Consider the following 12805-nt stretch of genomic DNA (forward strand, 5'->3'; position numbering starts at 1 on the left):
TTCTCTGTTAAAATGTAAGAATATTTATATTTATTGTTAGTCAGCTTTTCATCACTGTGACAAAATACCCAAGGCAATCAACTTATAAGGAGGAAAGGTTTCGTTTAGCTCACAGCTTTAGCAGCTGCAGGGTATGGTCAGTTGGCCTCATCACTCTCGGACCTGTGGCAAGGCAGCATGTACTGGGAGTGCATGGCGGAGGAGGCTGCTCACCTCAGGCAGCTGGGAGATGGAAAAGAGAAATGTGAGGAGCAGGAGCCCCAGTACCCCTTCAAGGACACACCTGTACTGACCAAGGGCTGCAAACTCGTCCCCACTTGTGAAGGGCTTCACCACCTCTGGGTAGCACCACCAGCCGAGGGCCAGGTCTTTTGGGTTCAAATCTAAATGAGAGTCTTAATATGCATTTTTATGAAGTACTACTGATGATTATTAGATAAATACCATACAACAGAAACTGTAATCAGCGTGTTGTCCTGCTGGGGAAAAAAACAGCATCACTATCTTGCTGTATCTACAGCAAAATCATATTTGAGTCAAAAATATTTTGGTTTAATTTCACCCCACAATAGCAAGAAAGGGAATTGCATATGCCCTAAGCAAAGGTTTATCAGACAAGACCCAAGAAAGGAGGAACCCAGGGTGGGCCCAGGGCCTCAGAATCAGGAGACTGACCTAGGTGAGCCACCCTTGGTACCCTTTGGTGCCTGCCGGGTTGCTTGGTACACTCTCCAGCTGTGACGAGGGACGTGGGCAAGACAGTTACCTGAGCCGCTAGAGGAAACGGGTGAGGCTGAGCCGCGCTCAGAAAGGCTCATTACGAGAGCCTTCAATGAGGTGGTGAAACGGTGCAGAGGAATGGTGCAGTGCGCAGGGCGGCCCTCTGTACCCCTCTGAAGAGCACACACACGGGCGAGGATTCAGGACCTGGCACAGCCCACATTTGTAGCAGGCTCTATAAGCTGGCATTGACCAGTGCTGACATTAAGCTAAGCTTAGGCACACCAACTACAGACCAGGTGGTGTGCCATTTTATGTTCAGCTTTCTTCTGTAAGCTTCATAACAACCTCGTAAGATGGATAATGGGACCAACTGCATAGAAAGGGAATAAACAGTAACACCTCTTTTTTATTTTCATGGGCTCTATAAATAATTGTAATCAATCATATAATCCAGCAATTTGTTTCCTACTATTACTTGGTGTAGTTTAACACTTATGAAGTATGGATGTTGATGTGTATATATATATGTTTGTGTATACATATAAATATGTACATAAACTAAATGTATGCATACATAAAGAAGTTTATAAACCTCATTTTCCTGTGGGTTGTTTTGAAGAGACAGATAAACCTGCATCCGTGAAGTCTCTTAGCTTGTGTTAAATCAAGCTAGGAGAGAGTCATGCCCTATGAAATGAGCCCTGCTCACCCACACTGGGCTGTGGGTCTCACATGGGTTATTGCAGCACCTTCGTTTGGTCACCTCCCTCCATTCTCTACTTCTACAGGGTTCCCCTGGTTTCCTCAGATCAGATTTCCCAGTGCTCTGTGACAGGCATGCCTGCCCTGTGTAGTACCTGGGTCAAGACCCATCTGCCTGCCTGGCTTTTTTTTTTTGGCTTTTGTTTTTTTTAGTTGTAGATGAACACAGTACCTTTATTTATTTTTATGTGGTGCTGAGGATTGAACCCAGTGCCTCATGCATGTGAGGCAAGAGCTCTACCACTGAGCTCCAACCCCAGCCCCTTGCCTGGTTTTCAAAGTGCTCTTTAAGAAATCTGGCTGTCCCAGCCATAAGACAATTCAGTAAGATTTTACAGCCCCCAAATATGTATGCATCTGTATTAGTCTGTTTGCTACATAATATGACTTCAGAGCTGTGTACTTTGTTTAAAAAAAAAAAAAAAGATTTAGACCTTTATCTCTCACCCTACAACTCAAAATGGATCAAAGACCCAGGAATTAAACCAGAAACCATGCAACTTGTACAAGAAAATGTAGGTTTCAACACTCTGAAATGTAGGCACAGGCAACGATTTCTCAATAGACCCCTAAGCTCAGGAAGTAATGCCAAGAGTTAATAAATGGGGTAGCATCAAATTTAAAAGCTTCTGCACAGCAAAGGAAACAATTAAGAATGTGAACAGAGAACCTACAGAATGGGAGAAAAATCTTTGCTGTTCTTTGAACAGAGGATTGATATGTAGATATATAAAGAACTCAAACTTAACAGCCAAAATCCCAAATAATTAATGCGCAAATGAAAAACAGACACTTCTCAAAAGAAGAAATACAAATGGACAACAAATTATGAAAAAATGTTCAACATCATTAGCAATTAGAGAAATGTAAATCAAAATTATGCTGAGGTTTCATTTTCAGTCAGAATGGCAGTCATTAAGAATGTAAAGTATTAAATGGGGCTGGGGTTGTGGCTCAATGGTAGAGCGCTTGCCTGGCATGTGTGAGGCACTGGGTTTGATCCTCATCTCCAAATAAATGTAAATAAAGGTATCTGTCCATCTACAGATAAAAACATTAAAAAATAATAGTAAGAGCTGGAGAGGATGTGGAGAAAAAGGAATATCTCTACACCAGTGGTGGGATTGTGAATTAGTACCACACTATGGTAATCAGTATAGAAGTTCCTCAAAAGACTAGGCATGGAACAACCATATGACCCAGCTGTACCACTCCTTGTTTATCCTGAACAATTCAAGTCATCTTAACTACAGTGATAGATGCATAGCTGTGTTTATAGCAGCACAATTCATAATAAGTAAGCTATGCAAACAGCCTAGGTGTGCATCAACAGATGAATGAATAAAGAAAATGTGGTACATATACACAATGGAGCTTTATTCAGCCATAAAGAAGAATGAAATTAGGTCATTAACAGGAAAATGGAACTTGAGAAGATTACGTTAAGCCAAATAAGACAAACTCACAAGATCAAGGTTTGTATGTTTTTTCTCATATGTGGAAGCTCAAGAGGGAAAAGAAATATGGAGGGGGCACATCTCACAAAAGTGGAAGGGAGGTCAGTAGAGGAAAGGGAAAGGAGAAATGGAGAAATATTGAGAATGATATTGGCCAAATTGTTATATTGTGTGCACATATAAATATGTAACAAGTTTCACTATTACCTACAGCTACAATACACCAATAAAAATATGGAGAAAAAATATTTAAAATAAGATTGGTTTAGTTCCCAATTTTGTAGGCTGAACGTTCATTTGTTTGGCCTGTGTCACAATATGGTGGGAAAGCAGAAAGGGGATGGCTGCATGTAGAAGGTCCAAGCCAGCTGTGTGCTTTGTAACAGCCTTCTCGAGACAGCCAACCCTGCTAGACCAGCCTGATCCCTTCCAAAGGCAGTGGTGCACTGACCTGCTTAACGCTTTCTCCACCTCAACACCAGCACAGCAAGGAGCAGACCTCCGGACTGCAGCCCCAAACAGTGCTTCTCACAGGAAACCGAAGCTGACAGCGGGAAGGAGAAATGGACCAATCCACAGGCACAGCTAGAACTTCAGCACACCTTTCTCTACAGAAATGGTGGAACGAGGGTGTAGAACTGAAAACACCCTTGTTTTTGACTGACACACACTGGACCCTTCATCCACAAGTAGAGTTTGTGTTCTTTCCAAGTGCTTGTGAAACCATCACCAAGATAAACTATTCCTGGATTATAAAAATTTACTAATCCAAAAGTGAAATATGTCTCAAAGAATAAGAAAATATTTGGAAACCAAAGAGAACAATAAAAATTTGTAGGATGCAGCAAAAGCAGTGTTCAAAGAAAAACTTATTGCACCAAATTCCCCTGTCCCCCCTCACCTGGGTGCTGGAGATTGAACCCAGGAGTGCTGTACCACTGAGCTACATCCCCAGACCTTACTAATAAACGTTTTATTTTGAGACAGGGTCTTGCCAAGTGGCCTTGAACTTGCAATCCTCCTGTCTTGGTTGCTGGTATTACAGGTGTGCTCCAACAGACTTTTGTCTCTGATGACTGTGACAGTTTTGTGGCGTTTTGCAGAATGAGCTGGCATTGGCTGGTGTTTTGCTCTTGGTAAGCTTAGTACTGTGATTTCAGGAGGTGAAGTGCCACTTTGATCACATTATGTCAGAACACATGCTATCTGCACACGTGGTGTGTTTAGACCATTCACATTTATTTAGCCCAATTATCAATGTGCCAGGGCTTGAGTTTGCCGTTTTATTCTTTTCTATTTGTGCTTTGTGTTTTTCCTGTTTTCTTTCCTTACCTTCCTGTGGGTTACTTGAGCACTTTTTTTTTTTTTTAGAATTTCATTTTGATTTATATGATAAGTGCTTTTGAGTGTATCTCACTGCATAGATTTTCCTACCACATATAAAATGGGTACATCTATAGCAATCCAAATATATCTGTCTGCTGTTTTGTTTTCTGAGTTATGTCCTTTCGTTCCTCTGTCCCTTGATGACTGCTTTCTTTTGTGTTCAATATTTTGTACTCTATCATTTTAATTCCTTTGATGTTGATTGCCCTGAGGATAATTAAAATTAAAACTAAAAACTACCTAGTTCATATTGATACCAACTTAGTTTCAGTGGAAATCTTGTTTCCACTACAACTTTGTTCCCTCTTCCTTTATACTATTTACACAAACTAAATTTTTATGTAGTCTGAGTTCATCAACAATTTTATAACTATTGCTTTATGCAGTTGTTATTTAAATGAGATAGGATTTAAAACTTCTACAAACAAAAATATATTCATATTTTATATTTATTTACATGGCCCCTTTTACGTAGTGTTGTTTCTTTAGGTGGAAACTAGGTACTGTTCATTGTCCTGAGGAAGGAACTCCTGATATTTCTTGTAAGGAGGATGCTGGGAATTAATTTTCTCGATTTTTTTTTTTTTTTTTTTTTTTTTTTAACTTGGGAATATCTAAATGTGTCCTCTCTAGAGGAACATAGCTTTGCTTGATTGTCGGCTGTTCTGGTCTCTGGCCCCTGGTTTCCAGAGAGGACTGGCTTGTAACACTTTTTCTTATTGAAGCTCAATTGTACTTGAAGACTTCTCTCTTACTAATTTAAAAATTCTTTTCTTCAGCTTTCAACAGTTTGATGCATTTAAGTATGGGTCTGAGTTTATCCTGCGGGTGGTCTTTTAGCCTCTTAGATATGCAAATTAGTGTTTTCTATTAAATTTGGGAACTTTCCAGCCATTATTTCTTCAAATATCCTCTTCCCTTTCTCCTCTGGAACACGTATGCTTGCGTTGCTGTGCCTCCTGATGACCTCAGAAGTATCCAAGACTCTCGTTTTTGTTTTTTATTTTTTTGTTCCTCAAACTGGACAGCCAGTTGACCTGTATGTATTCAAGTTTATTGACTCTTCTGCCTGTTGATCTACTCTTGAGCCTTCTTGTAAATTTGCCATTTCAGTTGTACTTTTCAACTTCAGTATTTCTGTTTCGCTCTTTTTTTAATACTTGGCCAGGCATGATGGCACACACCTGTAATCCCTACTTGGGAGACTGAGGCAACAGGATTGTGAGTTCAAGACCAGCCCAGGCAATTTAGTGAGGCACTGTCTCAAAATAAAGAACAGGAAGGGTCTCTTGCTTTTTCTCCCCAACTCACTTTCTTTCTCCTCCTCACTTTTCACACTCTTTCTTGCACGTGCCCTTTCTCTTTCCCTTTCTTTTCCTCTCATTTTCTCTCTTACCCTGCAGGGAGACACTGTTTGCTTAATAAACTCCCTTATGTGATTTCCTGTGTCTGGCATGGTTTTCGTGGGATTCCTTACATTGGTGCCGTGACTAGGATGGGTCCTTCCACTGTCTCTTAAGCTTAAGTAGAACCCCATCTAAGCCCCAGTGCCCCCCGGACACAGCCCCACCTTCCATTCGCCTGGATGCTCAGCTTTTTGCATATAACACCAGACTTAAGATTGGTGAGTTCCCTTAGACAGGTCCCCACTCTAGACCACTTAAACACACCTCTGCTGACCTGAGAAGCGACCGTCAAGTGTCTGGGGCTCTCGAGGCTGCTGACGTGTGGGGGTATCCCCAGCCACGACTTTTATAGTTACTGCTGGCCCCTATAGTTGGTCTTACCTGCCGGGTAGATTCCTGACTTTATGGAGGAGATTCTCTCTCAGGGTTGAGGCTCATCTCGCGCACTCGCCCTCGAAAACTCTGATATCAGGTCCTCAGCTCTTCTCGGCTTTTGCCTGCCCCATATTGATGTGCACACCATCTATGTGCTGCCTTCTTGTCTCCAGTCAACTACTCTGGTCTCGGGACAACCTGGCCACAGACTCGGCTGTATCAGTCTCCACCATGGGATCTGGGTCCTCCAATCTGGCAGATTCAACCCTTCGCCTGACTCCCGGCTTATATTTGGCCACAGTACCCTTTAGATAATCAATCCAAAATGGCTGTGTACACCCTGGCCACAGACTCGGCTGTATCAGTCCCCACCATGGGACCTGCGTCCTCCAATCTGGCAGATTTAACCCTGGGAACCCTTCGCCTGACCCCCAGCTTAAAGCCATCAAAATCCGTTCGTGTAATGGCACACAGCTTCTGTGAGCGAGTGGGCAGATGGAAAGGGATTCCTTATCTTCAAGTCTCTTCCTTCTTGTGCTTCCTTGCTCTTCCTGCAAACTCCTTCTTCTCCTTCTTCTCCCCCTCTTAATCCCTCCTCCTCCTCCAACTTCCACTTAGCTGCTTCTGCTTCTATTCCCCAGCCCAGCCCACCTAATCCTCCTGCCACAAGGTCCTGCATAGGCCAGTGTGGAGGGAGTAACCAGCCCTACCGTCAGTGGGATGTCCCAGTAAGGAGTATGATATAGCAGCCCCATTCCCCGCAAGTAGTGGGAGATAATGTTTCACAATTTTCTGCATCCAAACCTGAATAGACAGGGTCTTGTTGAGTTGCTCAGTCTGGCCTCAAACTCACAATCCTCCTGCCTCAGCCTCCTGGGTAGTTGGGACTACAGGCATGTGCCCAGCTCTGTTGATGTTTTTGTCACGTGCAGACTCTGACTCTGGTGAGAAGAGGCTGGGCTGCCATGCAGATCAGAGAGTGACAGCTGGACGTTGGAGGAGCCACAAGCCCACCTTCCCACTCCAGCCCTCCAGCGACTGCTGCTAGGTATTGGCTGTCAGCTAAGGTTGTAGGGCTTCCGGAGCAGGCAGGGGGAGCAGGGCAGGTTAAGATGCCGCAGGGCATGTCACCAAGATTCAGCTGTTCTACTTGAATAGATTGTCTTCAATTGTTGTGAGCCTTGAGTTTCCAGAGTTCAGAAAAAGTTGGTTCAGAAAAAGCCAGTGCTCTCATGCCATTTGTGGATGAGTGGAGTTTTGAGATTTTACTCTGCTGTTCCAGAAGTAGAAACTCTGGTTGGCTTTAAAGTGTTGTCTGACATCATGATAGCTCCTCTGTGTGTGTGTGTGTGTGTGTGTGTGTGTGTGTGTACATGTATATACATATGTATAGACACACATGCACCAATGCACTTTTAAAATATAGCCCATATATAAAACAAATATATAAGCAAAAATATATGTTTATCACTGGCATGAAGACAACGTGTACCATCCTCTAGTACTTTTATTTCAAAATCCTCCTTCCCTGCCTGCCATGCCAGGGACCCATCGTCCTGGGATACAGTTGCACCCAGAGCAGTGAGATCAGGCAAAGGGCATGTGACTGTTGGCAGGAAACTCCTAGTGCATCACTATTTGGGACCTTTGCTCCTTGCTCCAAATTTTTGAACTACCTTTTTAAGGGATTCTGTGGAAGTGGTCTTATTGACCGTTCTCGTGGGTCTTAAGTAAACACAAGCTTTGTAACCCAGCTGTATCCTATGCAAAATTATTTGAGATTTATTTGCCTGGATGTGTTGCTTGGCAGGTATTTTTGTTACATAACCATTTAAACTGGACTTTAGTCTTGGACTTCCTGAACAAGTGTGTGATCCAGACCCAGATCTGCTGACCTGCCAGCTCTTCTCAGCCTTCTATACGCCCACAGACCGCAGGCCAATTTAAACTTCCTTGTGTAGCTGAACTCAGGTAAACCTGGAGTCAACAGAAATAGTCCTTATTTTAGCCCAAATGCACATAAAACAGTCATTTCAGTCCGTGAAGGAGGAAAGCCTGCTGAATTCCTTCTTGTCTCAGTATGAAAGCCTGTCCTTGTGAAGCCGGTCTGTGTTCACTCAGGGCTGGGAGGTGGTGTGGGCCTTCCCTGAGGGAGCAGAAGCCCGCCCGGCCTCCTGCCCTCTGCCACCCAGGACTATAGAGATCTGGAGGGCTGTGTTCTCTGGGATGCAACCCATGACTAAATCTGAACTAGGAAAAGGAGGAGGGCGGGGAGAGAACCCCTTAGCTTTTAAAATAGGATGTGCAGACTTCTCTCCATGGGCCAAGGGCAGGAAGGCAAGGGAGAGGGTTTCCTGGAGCGAAGGGGAGATGCAACCCTGCTGGCGCCCAGGCCTTGGCCCTGTTAAGCCTCCGCCCGGGAAGCAGGCCTCGGGGCCCACCCAGGAGTTAGCCAGGCCTGCTGTCCACAGGATCTGCAATGGGTGCTTCTGAGGAAGGGTCAGTTTTGCACCTAGAGTTGCCGGACAAGTGTGGTCTCATCCCTGTTTTTCTTTGGCTGTTGGTGAGTGCGGGTGTTAGGAGTTTGGGCTTAGATGGTGTGTGGTGTGCGTGTTTGGGATGAGCCCACTGGTGGGTTTCGAGAGTTCCAGAACAACCCGTCTTGAAGTCTGATTCAGCTCTCTCCCCAGCAGCCTCCCCACCAGCAGGACAGTTTTTTTTCTATCACAAGTAGTGTGTGGCAAATGAGCGCACTGGGGGACACTGGGAGGTGGCCTGCCCCCAATCAGCTGCATCCCTGGGAGGCAGAGCTGTACCCGGTGCCTGTGGACTCAGCAGGTGACCAGTGTGGGGAAGCCCTCACCCTGGCGACGGCGGGCCACGTTTTGGTCTGTCTTCTACCTTGTTCTCCCGTGTCTGTAAAGGGAAAGGGAAATGCGGGTGTGCATTCTGGTTCTGAGAGCAGAGCCCGCTCCTCCTGGAGAGCATGGAACCCACGGTCTGCCGCTAGCTATCTGAAGCAGAGACCGTCTCCGGCCGCTCCATTCGCTGAGGCTTCCGCGGCTGGCGGTCCTGAGGGGGACCTTCAGTTTCGCTGCTGTAACACACTACCTTAGCGTGGGTGACCCATCACAACCGAGTCATGCTGCTCACGGCGCTGGAGGCTGGCAGGCAAGATCCAGGCCGGAAGATTCAGTGTGCAGGGAGGGCCCCTCGCGGCTCCTGGATGGTGCCTTTGCTGGGTGCCTCTGCTGGGTGACGGGAGGGCAGACAGGCTGTCTGGGTGCTTCAGGAGGGCATGCAGAGGGGGCCGCCTCGTCACCTGATGACCCTCCGCAAGCCCCCCTCCTAACACCACCAACCCGGGTTAGTTGCAACATAGGAATCTGGGGAGGGACAAACATTCAAGCCACAGCCTGGGGACAGAGCCGCATCACCTTCTGCCACTTGAATGCCCTTGGAGAGCTGGGAGATGGGTGGTGCAGTCACGCAGTCCCGGAGGGAAGGATGGCTTGGATTTCGACTATGGGCCTCCGGCTAATCCAGAGTTGGCATTAAGAGCCAAATTCGGGCTGGGGAGATAGCTCAGTGGGTAGAGTGCTTGCCTTGCAAACACAAGGCCCTGGTGCGATCCCCAACACCACACACACACACACAAAAAGCCAGATTCCTTCCTGTCCCTGGAGTCAGTGAACCTGTTTATGAAATACGCTGTTGGGGTCCCTTGTTTCAGCTTTGGCTGACAAAGCAGGTCATGTCACTGTTAATTACCAGAATCGTCAGGAGGCCACAGTGTCCGAATCAGCCTCCTGGGTGTCCCGGTGTGCTGCGCGCTATCCTTCCTTACTCCATTTAGCAGCAAGGTGCTAATGAGGTCATCTCCTTGCTCCAGGATTACTGATAAAGGAAAGGCTGGCTGAGATGCAAGGTGGTCTTTTGAAGAGAGGAAAGTGCCTGCTTGATGACAGTTGGTGGCTGTCCATGAGTCCCAGGGTGGGGCAGGCCCTCCTCCAGCAAGGCAAGGTGATCAGCCCCTGCCGACCCCTAGCAGGCAGGGCAGGTAGATACTCAGTGTGCTGGTCTTGCGGCCATCAACAGTTCCACCAGTGGGGGGCTGGGGAGATAGCTCAGTCGGTAGAGTGCTTGCCTTGTAAGCACAAGGCCCTGGGTTCGATCCCCAGCACCCCCCCAAAAAAAAAGTTCCACCAGAGGGTGGAACAGAAACAACAGAAATGTATTCTCTGAGTCCTGGAGGCTAGAATCTGAAACACAGGTGTCTGCAGGGCCAGCATCCCTCTGCTGGCTCCCAGGGATGTCCCTTCCTTACCTCTTCCTAGCTTCTGGTGAACACCAGCAATCCTCAGCATTCCTTGGCCAGGAGAGCAGGATTCCTGTCCCTGGCCCATCTTCCCTGTATACCTGAGTCTCTCTCCTGGGGCAAGGACCCTGGAGACAGTCATCTTTAAGCTAAGGGCCCACCCTAATCCAGCGTGACCACATTAACCAGCTGCATCTGCAGAGACCCTGTTCCCCAGCAGGGTCACATTCGTAGGTACTAGACGTCCTCGTCCTCGGACCTGAACAGACCTCTTGGGGAACGCAGTTCAGCCCTCAGCGTGGGGCCTGACACTCTGAGGCAGGTGTCTGGGAGAGAGCGGGGCTCAGCGGCCTCCTGGCGCTCCTCTGTGATGCTGGGAAGGCCCCGGCAGCCCTGGACACACACCATCCCGCCTGCATGTTTTTTTGGGGGAAGCAAGTGTGAGAGCTTGAAGGCAGGGCATCGCCAGGATGGAGGGCACCCCATTTCACGTTTCCCCTTCCCGCCTGAATGAGTCAGGACAGCTCGGCGGGAGTGACAAGCAACCCTAAGACCTCCATCGCGTACCACGACAGCGGAGGTTTGCGCATCCGTGGGTGCTCACCAGCAGCTCTCGGGCATTCAGGCACTGAGCTGGCGGGGTGGCCCCACCCGCAACAGTGTGACAGAGGAGGGGACTCAGGGTTCCGACACCAGGTACGGGTTAGCTTGGCCTGGGAGAGACTTGCAGCACTGCTTAACCAGCGCTGGCCCCACCACTGTGTCCACCCCAGGGGGCAGAAGGGCCTGCCCATGGTGGCCCCGGAGGCGGCAGAGAGGAGGTATGTGGCCGATCCTCCACGCTCGCTGTTTCATGTTGTCCTCTGTCCCTCCTCCTGCTGTGGGGCAGGCAGGTGCTGGAGCTTCCTCTGAGCGCACGAGATGCCTGCTTTTGAGGAGCTAGGATTCCAGTAGGCGAGAGCCAGAAGGCTGCTTTAGGCTGCAGACTGAAGGGCTCTGTGGGAAACCTGCTGTTTTAGTCACCTTTTCACTGCTGTGACTTAAAGACCCAACCAGAGCAACTGCAGAGGAGCAAAAGTTTCTTGGAGGGCTTATGGTTTCAGAGGTCTCAGTCCATGGACAGCTGGCTCCATTCCTCAGGGCTCAAGGCAAGGCAGGACATCGTGGCGGAAGACCATGGTGGAGGGAAGCAGCTCACATGATGATCAGAAAGCAGAGCGGTCTCCACTGGTCAGATACAGATATGTTCCCCAAAACCATGCCCCCAGTGACCCACCTCCTCCAGCCACACCCCACCTGCCTTTAATTACCACTCAGTCAATCCCATCAGGTGATTAACTCACTGATTGGGCTAAGGCTCTCACAACCCAGTCATTTCTCCTCTGAGCCTTCTTGCACTGTCTCACACGTGAGCTTTTGGGGGACACCTCACATCCAAACCATAACACCCACATTATCTCACATAACAGGAAGCCCAGGGAGAGAGTCCCGGAGGTTTCAGCTGGGAACCCAGCTGTGTTTTCCTTGGCTTTGCCTTATACCAGGAGGCTTTTCCCTCGCCCAGCTTCCCTTGTGGTCAAGAAAAATGGCTTCCGGCAGTCTCATGAGTGGACAAGAAAGACTGTTCCAGTCATGCTGTGATGAGGAAGCCCTCCCCTTCTCTCTGCCTGGGACACTTCCCAGGCCCTTAGCAGTCACCCTGGGAATGCTGTTCATGGCTACTCTGTTCTGGGTCTCTACCGCCTTTCGGCCACGGATGATTCACAATGGTGGCCCTCCCACCCCCACCCATCTGGAGTTTGGGACATGGGTTGTCACCTTCCCCTAGGACACAGACTGGAATGAGGAGTGTATCAGTACTCGAGAGCTGCCATAACAAAATACCATAGGCCAGTGATACAAACAACAGAAATGAGTTCTCTCAATGCTGGGGCCTAGACATCTAAGACCAAGGTGTTGGCAGGGCTGATTTCTCCTAAGGTCTCTCCTTGGCTTACAGATGGCTGTCTTCTCTGTGGTCTTCCCTGTGTGTTTATTCTTCTTCCGTGGATTCCAGGCATATGGGATTAGTGCCCACCCTAAATACCTTATCTTAATTACTCCGTAAAGACCCTGTCTCCACATACAGGCACAGTCTGAGGCACTGGGGAATAGGAATTCAACATGTGACTTTCGGGTGGGGAGCTCGGGAGGGGGCTTAGCCAAACAGACTTCCTTTCAAAAGGTGGGAAATGGATCCTGGTAGGGTGACCACAGGCTCTAAGATATTGGGAAAAAAAATGTTTATGATAATTTTAGATAGTGAAAAGTATTTTCAAAGACAATGAGACAGGGTAAGTTAATTAAGAGAGACTGGAGCGGGCAGGCAGCATATTGGC

The sequence above is a fragment of the Sciurus vulgaris genome (assembly GCF_902686455.1).
Source record: "Sciurus vulgaris genome assembly, chromosome: 14".
Classification (NCBI taxonomy): Eukaryota; Metazoa; Chordata; class Mammalia; order Rodentia; family Sciuridae; genus Sciurus; species Sciurus vulgaris.